The 16386-nt window shown below is 54.9% G+C and overlaps 1 pseudogene; it reads left to right on the top strand.

Annotated features, from left to right (window-relative positions):
* Positions 1-6778: 6778 nt before the first annotated feature.
* Positions 6779-8080, top strand: LOC125158207 (TAR DNA-binding protein 43-like; annotated as a pseudogene).
* Positions 8081-16386: the final 8306 nt, after the last annotated feature.

Below are 16386 nucleotides of genomic sequence, written 5' to 3'. Positions count from 1 at the left end.
AAGAGGTTAGAGTGGGAGAGAGCCAAAACATAAGAGAGGCTGTTAAAAACAGAACAAACTGAGGGTTGATGGGGGGTGGGAGGGAGGGGAGGGTGGGTGATGGGTATTGAGGAGGGCACCTTTTGGGATGAGCACTGGGTGTTGTATGGAAACAATTGGACAATAAATTTCATATATTAAAAAAAAATTAAAAAAATAAAAACATAAATCTTAAAACACTACAACAAATGGAATGGGAAAGAGAGAACGCAACGAGGAGGACGTGAATGTTGCACCTAATACCACTGAGCTCTACGCTTATATATGGTGAAAAATCTCAATTGTAGGTGATGTCTACTTCTACTTCTAACCACAACTGAAAGGAAAACGACAAAACACCGGTCCTTGGCTCACAGTAAGGGAGTTCCTGGATTTGGTCCGAGAGGGCCTTCTCATCCGCCGTGTGGAAAACTATGGAATGGTTTCTTCCTCTCTAGGCCGATGACCATTGCCAACGACAGTACGTGTAGGTGCTGTCCTACCTGTGAAGGAAAGGCAGGAAGAAGTGTAGCATTTAAAAGCATCTTTTAAACGCTGTCCACCTTTCCCAGTTTGTCCCCTCACTATGTCTTGTTTACCTTTTATAGCATTTACCCTATGTCGATGCAAAATGAATGAGCCTTTTTAAAAACAATTTTAAAGAGGAAGGAAAAGAGTTTCATTGGAGCCAAGTTAGGAGGGCTGACGGGGATATGCAATCTTCACAAACAAGTCAGTCATCTGGGGAAGACCTCACATTGGGCATACATACAGCTTACCAAAAAAAAAAAAAAAAAAAGGATAAACAGGGCACGGGCCGGGGGGGGGGGGGGCGCAGATGTTAGGAATCACCATGAGGAGAAAGAACACATTCCAGAAAGTTACGGACTTTATCTTCTGTTTTAGTATGTGCAAGGCTGTATGACTTCAATCTTATGGCGACCAGGAAGGTTTTTGTATTGTTTTCTTTTGTTTCCCTCCTCTTTATAAGCCCCCTTTGGAAGCCCCCTTTTTTAGTTAGTTATGTTTAAAAAAAAAATTTTTTTTTTTTAAACAAACCAGACATACAATCTGTGCTCAGGACAGAAAAAGAGCTCATGCTTTGAGGTTTTCTAGAGTCCTTTGACCTCGGTAAATATTACATATATAGCTTCCTGGGAGACCACCACATTAAAAGTTTAGGATTTCCTTATCATTTCCCCGTCTTGGTCGATAATCTTTCCTCAGAAATCACGGATGATCAACTTGATGTTTTTATGTCCCTCAGTGCCAGGTGACTGTCTTGTAGGCCCTGGGTGTGTCCCTCCTTGCTGGGTATGAGAGTGAGTGAGTGTGTGTGTGTGTGTGTGTGTGTGTGTGTGTGTGTAAGCACACATATGTGTCTTTGAACCACCTAGGGTTCCTCGTTGGGGCGAACGTATTGTAACATAAATGGTGGGAAAACTCAAAAGTGACGTATGTTCTCTGTAAGTTCCATTGACCAGCAGACATAGTTCATGTGCTTGGCTCAGATGGTCTGCCTTTGTATTGGCAAAGCATTTTTAACAGAGAGACAGGGACAGCAACACACTTTCAACAAGGACAATTTGAAGGAGCCAGTGCAACATTGGAATAGACTTGAATTGACAAAAGAATGACATCCCAAGAATCCTTTACATACCTGTTGATACAAGGGAAGGCACATCTGTGATTATTGATGAGGAAAGATGGAGCACCCACATTGAGGAAACATACCTGTCATGCATATCCCCAGGTTTACTTAGGGGCGGAGACTTCACATGAGAACGAGGCAACATTTAGTCCTGATGTCAGCAGGTTACCTTAGGACACGGAGAAGGGGCTGTGGTATGCCCCGAGAGCTGGTATAACCTGGATGGCGACTTAGGCTCTTTCTCTCAGGGCTGTGCTGGCTTATAGGCTGCAAGCATATCGGTGGACCTGAGTCCAGGCCTCTTCAGAGACAGCTAGAGTTTGTCTGTGGGACCTGAAAAGACACAATAGCTGATTAGGGGCAAATAGTTCTCTGAAGAACAAGATTTAGGTTGTCTTGCGAGAGAGAGCGAGCGTCAGCCTCCTTAACCCTCCGTGGCACAGTTTCAATTGCCCACTCCCCACTCCCCGCCCCCCACACTCACCCCCAGCCTCTGGAGTTTGGATCATTTCCCAATGGTAAGGAATGGGGACGATGATGGGTGATGGCTCGGGCTCGGGCTATCCGTTTATCTCCCCCGGTGAGAACAGTTTCTGTAAATCTCACCTGTCACAGGCCGAGGTGCAGGGCTACACAGAGGTTGTGAAGGAATCGAAGCAACATGGAGTCAGAGGTGTAAAGTTTTCTTCCCCTTTATAAGTTTCCATTGTCAATCCCTCGTTCCACTTTTATGGAACAGGGGTGGGGGGCCACCTTCTGAAACTATTTCAAGCCGAATTAGGGTGTGGCAGGGGCTTTGGAAGGGAAGGATTTGACAGGGTGCAGGGCACAACTTTTGCTCCCTTGTGCTAATTGGGGGTGGGGGTGGGGGTGGGGGTGGGGGTGGGTATCAGAGATAGTTCCTATCTGAGATCTTGGATATTTTCTGCATAGTTTGGTACTGCATCATATCCTGAGTTTTCTCCCCAAGTGTATTCTAAGAAATAGTAACAGTATAGTCAAACCCAATGTTATAACCACCTTGGGGGGGCGGGGGGCGCGAAGGGGAAGGTTGCTGGTGGTCAAGGGCCTCTTACTGTACCCAAGTGAATTGCTGTCTGATTTTACTTTTATGTTTTTTTTAATCTTATTAAGTAACCTTTACACCCAACGTTGGGCTCGAACTTACAACCCCAAGATCGAGAGCTACGCGCTCTACCGACTGAGCCATCCAGGTGCCCCTGTTTATGTGGGCTTTTATTGCTGGGGCACCTGGGTGGCTCCGTGGGTTACGCATCGGACTCTGGCTCCGGTCAGGATCTCGCCATTCGTGATTTCGAGCCCCGCATCAGACTCTGTGCGGACAGCTCAGAGCCTGGAGCCAGCTACAGATTATGGGTCTCCCTCCCCCCACCCCCTCTCAAAAGTAAATATTAAGAAACTTATAAAAATACAAAGAAAATGTGGGTTCTTATTTCTAAAGAGGAGCTAATACAGGTGCAGCAAGTGTTCGTGAACTAGCTTTGACTCTGCCTCGTTCAGCAATCAGGTAACTAATAAGAGGTATTTCTACAGAAAGAAAAGAAAACCACGGGTTAATGGTTAGAACAACTTATAAACCCAGTGTCTAAGTCCCAAGTGTGGTCAGTGAGAAGGTGTCTAGATGCCAGGCTCGAAGCATCCTCAGCTGGAGTGTGAGCAGGCAGGGGGCAATCTGACCGATTTTTCTGGCATGTAGTTCAAATGTCTCATTTTGGGGGATCCTGAGTGGCTCAGTGGGTTCAGGTTCAGTATTCAAGTCTGGCTCTTCACTCAGGTCTCAATCCCAGGGTCGTGAGCTCAAGGCTCCAGTTGGCTCCACACTGGGCGTGGTGAAGCCTACTTTAAAAACAACAAAAACACAACAGCAGCAAATGTCTCGTCTGAATGGCCCGTAGAGCAACAGGCACACAGATTGTCTACAACTGTGCAATTTCTCTGAAGTTTATCTCCAGTTGTTCAGCTTTCCTTTGCAGGGCTTCAGGGAAAAGGGCCATTTGAGTTCTTCAGGATGGTAAGATAAGAGGATGGAGAGGATTGGAAGGCCTGAGTGTGAAGAGTCATAGTCAGATATTGGAGGAAACCAGGATTCAGGATCCAGCCCAGTTTTAAAGGCAAACAACAAACAGTCAAAGAAAATTAATTAACCAGAACTAGAATTTAACATCCACCAAAGAGCTATTGAAATATAATCTTTTTCTATCGAGACCCCTCCATTCCTGTCAAAGATAGCCCAATGAAAACTAATTTGTTTGTAAAATAAGTCCAGTGTTAACAGACATGGCTTCAGTATTGACATAAACACACCAAGAATAGCGATTGACCATATAGTCTTTTGTGTTTTTTCTCTCTTCTTTTCCACCTGCCTGCCTGCCTTCTTTTTAATTTTTTTTTTTATGGAGTTCTTTTTTTCCTCTTAGGTTAATTCCTTTATTTTGAGAGGTGGGGGAAAGGGAGCTCTGCACTGTCAGTGCAGAACCCAGCTCAGGGCTCAAATCCATGAACCATGACCGTAGCTGAAATCAGACGCTTAACCCACTGAGCCACCCAGGCCCCCCACACACCAGAATTCTTTACACTGCCAAATGTACGAATGTATCTCATCATTTTCAGAAATACGTTGTGGTGTTCGGTTTTGTTTCTTTTTTCTTTTTCTGTACAATTTTTAACAAGTCATGAAACGGGCGCCTGGGTGGCTTTGTCAGTTAAGCATCCAACTTCGGCTCAGCTCATGATCCCACGGTTCGGTTCGTGAGTTTGAGCCATGCGTTGGGCTGTCTGTGCTGTCAGCGCAGAGCCCGCTTCGGATCCTCTGCCCTCCCACTGACTCATTCTGAGTGTGTGTGTGTGTGTGTGTGTGTGTGTGTGTGTGTGTCTCTCTCTCTCTCTCTCTCTCTCTCTCTCTCTCTCTTTCTCTCTCTCTCTCTCTCTCTCTCCTCCCTCCCTCCCCTAAAAATAAAGAAATAGGCTGGAAACAAATCTTCAAGGAAAAAAAACAACAACGACAAACGATGAAACCTGTTTACTAACAGACCCAAGTATCTTTACTGTTAAGTTTTTCTGAATAAAGCCAAAGACCACACACACACACACACACACACACACACACACACACACAGCAAAACAAAAAACAAAAGAAAAACACAAAGAAAACGCCGTAGGTTTAGTAATTCACAATTTAGTATTTTATCTTCTGTGGAAAAGACTCAGATGTCCGAAGAATTGAACCTAATTTACCGCTTCACTTAGCAAAGCTTTGAAGTTGCAGGTCACGAAAGATTGGGGAAGCCATTTTAAAAGTTTACAAATAGGGACTCCTGGGCGGCTCAGTCGGTTAAGCGTCCGACTTCGGCTCAGGTCACAATCTCACAGCTCGTGAGTTCGAGCTCCGCGTGGGGCTCTGTGCTGACCTCTCAGAGCCTGGAGCCTGCTTCGGATTCCGTGTCTCCCGCTGTCTCTGCCCCTCCCTCGCTGACATTCATTCTCAGTCATTCTCTCTCTCTCTCTCTCTCTCTCTCTCTCTCAAAAATAAATGGTACAAGGAAAAAATTTAAAGGTTTACGAGTAAACATTTTTGTGTATTTAACCTATCTCCTGTCAACATTCACCCACGAACACTGTATGCGAGAGACAAAATCGACCATCACCATCGTTTGAAGTACTTTTTGCTGACAAACTGCAACGGGTACCCGTGAAGTCATAAATTGAAGTCACATGAAAGCTGATTAGGCCCCTGCCCCGGGCCTGAACCCTAGAGTGCGTGTCTGAGTGGAACAAGGAAGGGCGTAAGTGTCTGTAAAGTTTTTTTGATTTTGTTTTTGATACCTGTTGTAAAACGAGGGAGAAAACGGGTTATGTTGTTTGTAAAGGTCACAGAGATGTATATTTTGAGGACCACAGTTACAGGGTCAGTATTGGGACGGAAGCAAGGCCATGACCGGAGCTGCCCACCCCAAAGCCTTGTCATGCAGAGAGCACCAAATTCAAGCCATTTTACAACCACCACCACCAAGAATAAAACCTAACTGTCGGCATTGTATTTGATATCGACGGCTCCGAAAATATGTCCATTTTAAGTAAGCAATCAACCTTCCATGGCCTTGAGTACCCAAGACGTCACACCCGTGTCCGCTAAAAAGTCAAACGATCTGTTTCCCCACCATCAGGCTCACACGGGAGGCCCCACCAGCGGGGATGGCCTAGGAGATCACTGGAGCCACACCAACTGATGCAGAAACAGGGGAGGGGGAGGCGGCCAGGGAGCCGCCGGCCAGGCCCCAGGCAGATTTAAAGTTTTGGACTCACCTTTTTGTGTGTCTTTCATCTTTTTCTTTTTGCGCCTCCAACTCCGCGTCCGCGTCCACCTCCTACTTCTTCTTCCATCTCTGTCTCCTGTCTTCCCCTCCTGCAAAAGTGGCTTTGTCTCTAGTTGCTTTTCAGCCCCCTGTGGAAGAGGTGAAGGAGGAGCAGGCCGTGGGGTGGGCACCCATCTTGGCGCTTGTGCTCGGGAGGAGGAGGGGTGGGTTTAGGATCACTGGCATCTGTCTGCCTTCCTCCTCTTCCTCATTCTTCTGACTATTGGGAAAGGGTCTGTGGGTGTGGGTGTGGGTGTGGGTGTAGCGGGGAGGGCAGGTGTGTTCAATTTGTATCTCTCCTCTCTCTGGGCCATCAATTGTGTCCCTTCCCGTGAGGCAACTTTCTTATGGAGTAAAACTCTGAATGTAGAGAATTTCACACACACACACACACACACACACACACACACACACACACACACCCCGTTCACGTGAATGTGAAACACATTTGGGTTTGTTCTGATCCTCGCGAGTGTTAGAATGCCCAATGTTTACAAGAGCTTGCCTTGAAACACATTAACGGAGCTCGTTTACAAATTGGTGTTAGCAATAGCATCCAGAGGTAGAGAAAACATCTCACATGGATAACACCTGTGGCCATAGATCCACAAACAAGATGCAAACCAAACATCAGCCTTTGTTTCACTCCTATTTGTGGAGAGGACACGAAAGACCCAATGGTCAAATCTCCCCCTTTTGTAAAAACAAATCCAATCGCACGAGAGCATTACCGCGGATGGATCCCATCGCGCAGGTGTTTTCCATTTCCAATGAGAACACAGCCAATTTGGCGCAAAGAAGCCAAAAAAAAAAAAAAAAAAAAAAAAAAGCTGCAGCAACCCACAAACCAAATGTGGCCCGGGATATCTCCGTGAGCGTCCGTTCCTCCCCAAAAGTCGGGGCTTCGCTGATGAACCAAAGGGCTTCCTAGTTTCTGGCCGCGTCGTCTCACGGCCAGCTTTCTCTAAGGGAGCACACAAGAAAACTCATTCAGACACCTCCAAAGAACCCATCTGGGCCATCAGGGACTCAGGCGACCCTTCCATGTTCCCACGTAAGTAAGCACTTGCAAGTATAGGCTCCATATGTCCTGTACGTGTAGCCTGCCCAAGTTTCCTTTTGGGATGGTGGTTGCTTTCTCCACACTTAGAGCAAGGTTATTAAATGGTGGCGGTCACGGTGGTGTTTTTTCCTCTTCCGTAAAGAGTTACAAGGCGGCCATTTCGCGGGAGCGAAGCAGTAGCTGGCTGCTCCTGGATCCCTCGCCGCTTCGGGTTCCCTGTCAGGCTTCCTAGCAGCGGAACCCTAGCAGAGAAATAAGAGCAGGTGTCTGAATGTACTCGGGTGACCAAAGATGAGAATGACGAGCCCATTGAAATGCCATCGGAAGACGACGGGACAGTGCTGCTGTCCACAGTGACAGCCCAGTTTGTCGGCAGCACGTGGACTGCACTACCGGAATCCAGCGTCTCAGTGTATGAGAGGTGTCCGGCTGGTCAAACACATCCTGCACATCCCTGATGCTGGCTGGGGAAATCCGGTAGCGGACAGTCGTCAACTTATCCCAAAGATAGCCACAGAAAAAGGGACGAGACAGATGCCTGCTTCTTCAGCAGTGAAAGTGAAGAGAGCCATCCAGAAAACGTCCGATTTAAGAGTGTTGGGTCTCCCGTGGAAAACAACCGAACAGGATCTGAAAGAATATTTTGGTAGCTTTGGAGAGGTTCTTCTGGTTCAGGACAGGAAAGATATTCACACTAGTCCTTCAAAGGGCTTTGGCTGTGTTCGTTTTACGTAATAGGAAACCGAGGTGAAAGTCATGCGATCGAGGAACGATGGGGTGACTGCAAACTTCCTGAATCTCATCGAAGCCCAGATGAGCTTTTGAGAAGCAGGAAGGCGTTTGTCGGGTGCCTTACAGAGGGACGTGACTGCCTATAAGCTGCAGCTGTTCTTTTGCCAGGACTGAGAAGCGGTAGACAGCTTCATTCCCAAACGGTTCCCGGACTTTCCCTTTGTGACGTTGGCAGATGATCAGGTAGCCCTCGCCCTCGCCCTCGCCCTCGCCCTCTCTGATATTATTATTGAATTTATTTTTTCAATGTACCCCCAAGGTAGTTAGCCTATAGGGCAACAGTGGTTTGAGGAGGAGAGTCCTTCATACCCCTCACCCTTTCAGCCCCGCCCCGGCACAACCCCCTCCAGGAACCCTCTGTTTGTTCCCCTTAGGGAAGAGCCTCTTACGTTTTTGTCCCCCTTCCTGTTTGTATGTTATTTTTTCTTCCCTTCTTCCCTTCCCTTCCCGAGTTCCTCTGTTTGGGAAGTGAAGGTCCTCACACGGGTGAGGTCCTGTGATACATGTGTTTCTCTGAGGGACAAATGTCACTTTGCATGACACCCTCCAGTTCCATCCAGGTACTTGCAAATGGCAAGACTTCATTCCCTCTGGTGGCCGCGCACTGCTCTGTTGTTAGATGGATACCGCCTCTTCTGTATCCATTCATCCGTCGATGGACATTTGGCCCCTTTCCATACTTTGCCTACCGTTGATAGTGCTGCTATGCACACTGAGGTGCGTGTGCCCCTTGGAAACAGCAGACCTGTATCCTTTGGCTAAGTACTTAGTCGTGAAAGTGCTGGGTCGTAGGGTACTTCGATGTGCCATGTGTCGAGGAACCTCCTCGGGTCCCTGGTTCTGGAAAGAACTCCGATAGTGGTTCTAAATCAGGTGCGGCCATCGGTTGGGGACCCGCATCAAATGCAGAGTCAGGCAGCGGTTTTCCTGGAGGCTTTGGCTCAAGCACAGATTCTAAATCTTCCAGCTGGGGCCAGCTGGGGAATTTAGACAGTGGGGTAGGTATAGACTGGTAGGAATTCAAATTTTTCTAAACACATGGTAAGTGTATTTCTTTTTTTCTTCTCTTCTCTTCTCTTCTCTTTCTCTCTCTCTCTCTCTCTCTCTCTCTCTCTCTCTCTCTCTTTCTTTCTTTCTTTCCTTTCTTTCTTTTTTAAACATTTATTTATTTTTGAGAGACAGAGTGGGAAGGGGAAGGAGCAGAGAGAGAGAGAGGGAGACACAGAATCCGAAGCAGGCTCCAGGCTGTCCGCACAGAGCCCGGTGCAGGGCTCGAACCCACAAACCGTAAGATCATGACCTGAGCCGCAGTCACACACTTAACTGACGGAGCCAACCAAGCACCCCACACATGGTTAAGTGTATTATAAAACCCATCCGTACTGAGAGTTTTCAGAATCAGTACGTTCAGCGTGGAGTATATTCACCACTGTTTTTGACATTTGTCTTTAGAAAGAGAGGCAAAGCTAAAGGAATTTTAGAAGTTTTGTTACATCAAGGGTCGAAATATCAGGTGTTTGAAAGCGAACCAACTGCCTGATTGGTTCTCGTTCTCTCTCTCTCTCTCTCTCTCTCTCTCTCTCTCACACACACACACACACACACACACACACACACACACACACACAGGCTACAATGGACATCAAAGGATTTCTCCTGTAATATTGTATCCCTGGACTCGTCAAGTGAATTCTTTGTGCGTGTTCACTATGGAACCCATTCATTATAAGTACATTCTTTTTTCCTTGTGTTAATTGGAACCCCACCACATTAATTCCCCACCCCCAGGAAAACCTCCTTTTTGGAGATCATGGTGTCACAGCGTTTGGTCTTTTTGCTTTCGTTTGTAGTTTGTGACACTTGTCTCCCTTCCTATGCAGAAGTACAGTATGAAGCCTTCATTGAATCTGTGCCGTTCATCTCCTTTCAAATGTTTACGGGAGAAGCACTTCATTGAAAGCAGTGCTGTAAATATTCTGCCATAGGAAGGAATATTTCCGTCTACGTGCTTTCTCACTCTTGAATTCGTCTTCACACCATACAGGCTGTGACTTTGACCTTGGGTGTCCCATTTATATCCACTACTCTTTATTTCACGGAGTCGTATCCATGCTATGAATGCAAGGGTGTGCTATGGAACCAGAAGGCTGTTTGAACTTCTGAAACCTTGTGTTTTCTGATCCTCGTGTTCGACCGACAGTGGTGCCAAAGTACGAAAGGCTAGTGTGAGTGAGAAAAGGAGAGAGTGCGTGCAGACACTCAGTGGCGGTGGCACACGATGGATAGATTTTTTTTTAACCTGGCGAGATGCATCTCTCAGTCCCTTGGCCTCGGTGCAAGAGCGTGCCGAGAGCAACGATAGCAAATGACGTGCGAATGTTTTCTGCATCCAAAGGACATCCACACCCGTTGGAAGACGTTGGAAGACGTAAAGAGAGTTTTGTTCTCAGAGAACCCCATTAGTTGGATGTGTGAGGTACTTGTATTTCTCCTGGCCTTCCGTCAGCTGCTGTGAACGCCGTATGGTGTGTGTTCTGTTCTGTTCCCGATCTGTTAAGTGTGGTCCCGTGAACACGGACTGAGCTTGTGGTGTGCTTCACGAGAGTACTCGGAAGCAGAGTTCATCAGTGAGCTCGGGGTGTCACCACGAAGGGTGGAAGTTCTAATGTCTGTCTGGTAGCCATAAGAATGTGGTCTAATGCAGTTCTGTGTCCCGTGCTTGGATGGTCTTTATAAGAGTTGTCAGTGTTGGGAATTCTTAAATAGAATGGATGAAGGAGGAAGAGGAAGAGGAGGAGGAGGAGGAGGAGGAGGAGGAGGAGGAGTTGTCGTTGTTGTTGTTGTTGTTGTTGTTGTTGTTGTTACGAGGTATAATGACGAAAGACACGGCAGAAAAATTTTGCAGGGTTTATTTTCTGTTTTCAGTATGTGCAAAGCTGTGTGACTTTAATCTTTGGGGATCCAGGGAGGTTTTCTTCCATTTTCTCATCTGTATGTTTGGAAGGCTCCTTTTTAATTCTCAGCTGACTGACTGACTGATCGATTGGTTTTGTTTTTATGTCCTCTTCACACCCAACATAAGGCCCGAACTCACAGCCCAGCAATGAAGAGTCACCCGCTCCCCTGACCTAGCTGAGGGAGCCAGCCAGCCAAGTCACCCCTTTGATCCATTTTTGTTGTTGTTTATTTAAATGAAGCGGACATGCAACGTGTGCTCAGGGCAGAAACAGAGCACACACTTTGGGGGTTGACAGGGTCATTTGGAGCTTGGTAAATGTTAAAGCCTAGCTTCCCTGGGTGCCCAGGAGCAGGGTCCACAGCCGTTAAAAGTTGACAATGTCCTTTATCGATAGCCATCGAACAGATGATTTATTGAAAACACTAATCTATGGCAAAGATCGTTCTTTGGTCTGTGATCGGGATATAGGAAGAACCAGATGGCTACAGCTCCCACATCACAGACTTCATGTTTTAGTTGGACATAGAGGCAGGGAGGGAGGGAGGGAGGGAGGGAGGGAGGCAGGCAGGCCGGCCGGCAGGGAGGCAGGCAGGCAGGCAGGCTGGCCGGCCGGCCGGCAGGGAGGCAGGCAGGCCGGCCGGCCGGGAGGGAGGCAGGCCGGCCGGGAGGGAGGCCGGGAGGAAGGGAGGGAGGGAGGCAGGCAGGCCGGCAGGCAGGCAGGCAGGCCGGGAAGGAGGCAGGCAGGCAGGCCGGCCGGCAGGCAGGCAGGCCGGCCGGGAGGGAGGCCGGGAGGGAGGCAGGCAGGCAGGCAGGCCGGGAGGGAGGCAGGCCGGCCGGGAGGGAGGCCGGGAGGGAGGCAGGCAGGCAGGCCGGCCGGCCGGCAGGCAGGCAGGCAGGCAGGCAGGCAGGCAGGGAGGCAGGCAGGCCGGCAGGCAGGCCGGCAGGCAGGCCGGGAGGGAGGCAGGCAGGCCGGCAGGCAGGCAGGCCGGCCGGCCGGGAGGGAGGCAGGCCGGCCGGGAGGGAGGCCGGGAGGAAGGGAGGCCGGCCGGCAGGCAGGCAGGCAGGCAGGCCGGCCGGCCGGCCGGCAGGCAGGCAGGCAGGCAGGCAGGCAGGCAGGCAGGCCGGCCGGGAGGGAGGCAGGCAGGCAGGCCGGCTGGCCGGCAGGCAGGCCGGGAGGGAGGCAGGCCGGCCGGGAGGGAGGCCGGCAGGGAGGCAGGCAGGCAGGCCGGCCGGCAGGGAGGCAGGCAGGCCGGCAGGCAGGCAGGCAGGCAGGCAGGGAGGCAGGCAGGCCGGCAGGCAGGCAGGCAGGCAGGCAGGCAGGCAAGCAGGCCGGGAGGGAAGCCGGCCGGCCGGCCGGCCGGCAGGCAGGGAGGCAGGCAGGCAGGCAGGCAGGCAGGCAGGGAGGCAGGCAGGCCGGCAGGCAGGCCGGCAGGCAGGCCGGGAGGGAGGCAGGCCGGCCGGGAGGGAGGCCGGCAGGGAGGCAGGCAGGCCGGCCGGCAGGGAGGCAGGCAGGCCGGCAGGCAGGCAGGCAGGCAGGCAGGCAGGCAGGCAGGCAGGCAGGCAGGCCGGCCGGCCGGCAGGCCGGGAAGGAGGCAGGCAGGCAGGCCGGCAGGGAGGCAGGGAGGCAGGCAGGCAGGCCGGGAGGCAGGCAGGCCGGCAGGGAGGCAGGCAGGCCGGCCGGCCGGTAGGCAGGCAGGCAGGCCGGCCGGGAGGCAGGCAGGCCGGCAGGGAGGCAGGCAGGCCGGCCGGCCGGAGGGCCGGCAGGCAGGCCGGCCGGCAGGCAGGCAGGCAGGCAGGCAGGCAGGCCGGCCGGGAGGCAGGCAGGCCGGCCGGGAGGCAGGCAGGCCGGCGGGCCGGAGGGCCGGCAGGCAGGCCGGCCGGCAGGCAGGCAGGCAGGCAGGCCGGCCGGCCGGCCGGGAGGGAGGGAGGCCGGCCGGGAGGGAGGCCGGGAGGGAGGGAGGGAGGCAGGCAGGCAGGCAGGCAGGCAGGCAGGCCGGCCGGCCGGCAGGCCGGGAAGGAGGCAGGCAGGCAGGCCGGCAGGGAGGCAGGGAGGCAGGCAGGCAGGCCGGGAGGCAGGCAGGCCGGCAGGGAGGCAGGCAGGCCGGCCGGCCGGTAGGCAGGCAGGCAGGCCGGCCGGGAGGCAGGCAGGCCGGCAGGGAGGCAGGCAGGCCGGCCGGCCGGAGGGCCGGCAGGCAGGCCGGCCGGCAGGCAGGCAGGCAGGCAGGCAGGCAGGGAGGCAGGGAGGCAGGCAGGCAGGCCGGGAGGCCGGCAGGGAGGCAGGCAGGCCGGCCGGCCGGCAGGCAGGCAGGCAGGCCGGCCGGGAGGCAGGCAGGCCGGCCGGGAGGCAGGCAGGCCGGCGGGCCGGAGGGCCGGCAGGCAGGCCGGCCGGCAGGCAGGCAGGCAGGCAGGCAGGCCGGCCGGCCGGCCGGGAGGGAGGGAGGCCGGCCGGGAGGGAGGCCGGGAGGGAGGGAGGGAGGCAGGCAGGCAGGCAGGCAGGCAGGCAGGCAGGCCGGCCGGCCGGCCGGCCGGCAGGCCGGGAAGGAGGCAGGCAGGCAGGCAGGCCGGCAGGGAGGCAGGGAGGCAGGCAGGCAGGCCGGGAGGCAGGCAGGCCGGCAGGGAGGCAGGCAGGCCGGCCGGCCGGCAGGCAGGCAGGCAGGCCGGCCGGGAGGCAGGCAGGCCGGCAGGGAGGCAGGCAGGCCGGCCGGCCGGAGGGCCGGCAGGCAGGCAGGCCGGCAGGCAGGCAGGCAGGCAGGCCGGCAGGGAGGCAGGCAGGCCGGGAGGGAGGGAGGCCGGCCGGGAGGGAGGCCGGGAGGGAGGGAGGGAGGGAGGCAGGCAGGCAGGCAGGCAGGCAGGCCGGCCGGCCGGCAGGCAGGCAGGCAGGCCGGCCGGGAGGCAGGCAGGCCGGCAGGGAGGCAGGCAGGCCGGCCGGCCGGAGGGCCGGCAGGCAGGCAGGCCGGCAGGCAGGCAGGCAGGCAGGCCGGCAGGGAGGCAGGCAGGCCGGGAGGGAGGGAGGCCGGCCGGGAGGGAGGCCGGGAGGGAGGGAGGGAGGGAGGCAGGCAGGCAGGCAGGCAGGCCGGCCGGCCGGCAGGCCGGGAAGGAGGCAGGCAGGCAGGCCGGCAGGGAGGCAGGGAGGCAGGGAGGCAGGGAGGCAGGCAGGCAGGCCGGGAGGCAGGCAGGCCGGCAGGGAGGCAGGCAGGCCGGCCGGCCGGCAGGCAGGCAGGCAGGCCGGCCGGGAGGCAGGCAGGCCGGCCGGCCGGAGGGCCGGCAGGCAGGCAGGCCGGCAGGCAGGCAGGCAGGCCGGGAGGGAGGCAGGCAGGCCGGGAGGGAGGCAGGCAGGCCGGCCGGGAGGGAGGCCGGGAGGGAGGGAGGGAGGGAGGGAGGGAGGGAGGGAGGCAGGCAGGCAGGCAGGCAGGCAGGCAGGCAGGCAGGCAGGCCGGGAAGGAGGCAGGCAGGCCGGCAGGGAGGCAGGGAGGCAGGGAGGCAGGCAGGCAGGCCGGGAGGCAGGCAGGGAGGCAGGCAGGCCGGCAGGGAGGCAGGCAGGCCGGCCGGCCGGCAGGCAGGCAGGCAGGCAGGCCGGCCGGGAGGCAGGCAGGCCGGCAGGGAGGCAGGCAGGCCGGCCGGCCGGAGGGCCGGCAGGCAGGCAGGCCGGCAGGCAGGCAGGCAGGCAGGCAGGCCGGGAGGGAGGCAGGCAGGCCGGCAGGCAGGCCGGCAGGCAGGCAGGCAGGCCGGGAAGGAGGCAGGCAGGCAGGCAGGCCGGCAGGGAGGGAGGCAGGGAGGCAGGCCAGCCGGCAGGCAGGGAGGCAGGCCGGCAGGCCGGCAGGCCGGCAGGCAGGGAGGCCGGCCGGGAGGGAGGCAGGCAGGCAGGCAGGCCGGGAAGGAGGCCGGCAGGCAGGCCGGCAGGGAGGCAGGCAGGCTGGCAGGCAGGCCGGCAGGGAGGCAGGCAGGCTGGCCGGCCGGCAGGGAGGCAGGCAGGCAGGCCGGCCGGCAGGCAGGCAGGCCGGGAGGGAGGCAGGCAGGCCGGCTGGCCGGGAGGGAGGCAGGCCGGCCGGGAGGGAGGCCGGGAGGAAGGGAGGGAGGGAGGCAGGCAGGCCGGCCGGCCGGCAGGCAGGCAGGCCGGGAAGGAGGCAGGCAGGCAGGCCGGCAGGCAGGCAGGCCGGCCGGCCGGGAGGGAGGCAGGCCAGCCGGCAGGGAGGCAAAGAAAGAAAACGTGGCATCAGCGTACCTGGTGGGCACAGGTGGTGGATCGTGCAACTGTATCTCGTGGGTTGCGAGTTCGAGTCCCACGCTGGATGTAGCGCTTACTTACAATAAAATCTTTGAAAACCCATCCATAAATACAGGAATAAACAAAACATGGCATCAAAGGGGAGTAAGTGATTGATCGATAGGGGGTGGGGATGAAACGGGAATATGTGTGTAACCCGCAACATATTCTTGATCGACGCTGCTTTCACTATTTTGCCCCGATGACTTTTTCCACAAGCGGCGGTCCCACCTGAGCGGGCTCCCTTCATCTTAAGATGTTATGCAGCGAGAGGAAAGGCGTGAGAGGCAAAAGTTAGGCAGATCCATACAAATATAGAGACAATCATCGTTTCGGAGACCAGTAGCCAAAGCTCTGCCTCCGTTTAGGACCCAATGTCGTACTTAACCTCTTTAAAAACAAATAAATACCTAAAAACCAGGTAGGGTCGTTGGCTCGGATAAGGGAGGAAGCTGAAATGCAATCATGGAGAACCACATAGGGGGTTAAGAAGTTGCAAGCCAGAGCGATTTCACCACCCGTAGCCTTTGAAATGATGATTTGGTGTCTTCGGCTCTAAGAAGGTTTCCCACCGCTCGTCATGAAGTATCGGAACACCACAAGCGGATTCCCGTGCTACGAAAACCTCTCTGCCCACATAATCTGTAACAGCCGCATTCTCTCGTATCGTGTGAGTGTAGCGTCATTAGTTGCACCACTCTGCCGTCGTTTGACCTTCCAGCGGATCGCAATTTTCGTTTCTTTTGGTGTGCGTGTGGGTATGCGTATCAGGCTATCGAAAACGATCTAGCCACGTTCGGTCCTCTTTTTCTCATTTCTCATAGATGAGTGATGGCGTCAAAGGATACACCTCAGGAAACCCCAGATGGAAGAGAGGCAAAGGGAAGGGGATTCAGAGTGCTTCTGTGTCCCGTGCCGCCCCCCCCCAACACAGCAGTCTCCCCTCCCCCCCCCCCCCCCGCCGTTCCAGGTGTTGGAACAACCCGGAAGTGCCTGAATTAGGGGAGTTCTTTGACGGGGGGGGGGGGGGGGGGGTTGGGGAGCACCAGTGTTTGGAAACATTGCAGGGCTTGCAAGGCTGTTGAGAAACCTCGAGTCAGTGTCGAAGGTACTTGGGGGGGGGGGGGAGGAAGAGGGGGGCGTGGGGTTTCTTTCTCTTTGAGGTGATGGAAATAGTTTGGAATGAACAGTGATGGTCCCATAGCTTTGTGAGTAGTAGACTAAGAGCCCGCTGAAGTGTACACACACATATACATTTATTTACTT

The sequence above is a fragment of the Prionailurus viverrinus genome, unplaced genomic scaffold, assembly GCF_022837055.1.
Source record: "Prionailurus viverrinus isolate Anna unplaced genomic scaffold, UM_Priviv_1.0 scaffold_170, whole genome shotgun sequence".
Taxonomy (NCBI): Eukaryota; Metazoa; Chordata; class Mammalia; order Carnivora; family Felidae; genus Prionailurus; species Prionailurus viverrinus.
Note: the sequence above shows the minus strand (reverse complement) of the source record. Positions and strands in the feature narration are given on the sequence as shown.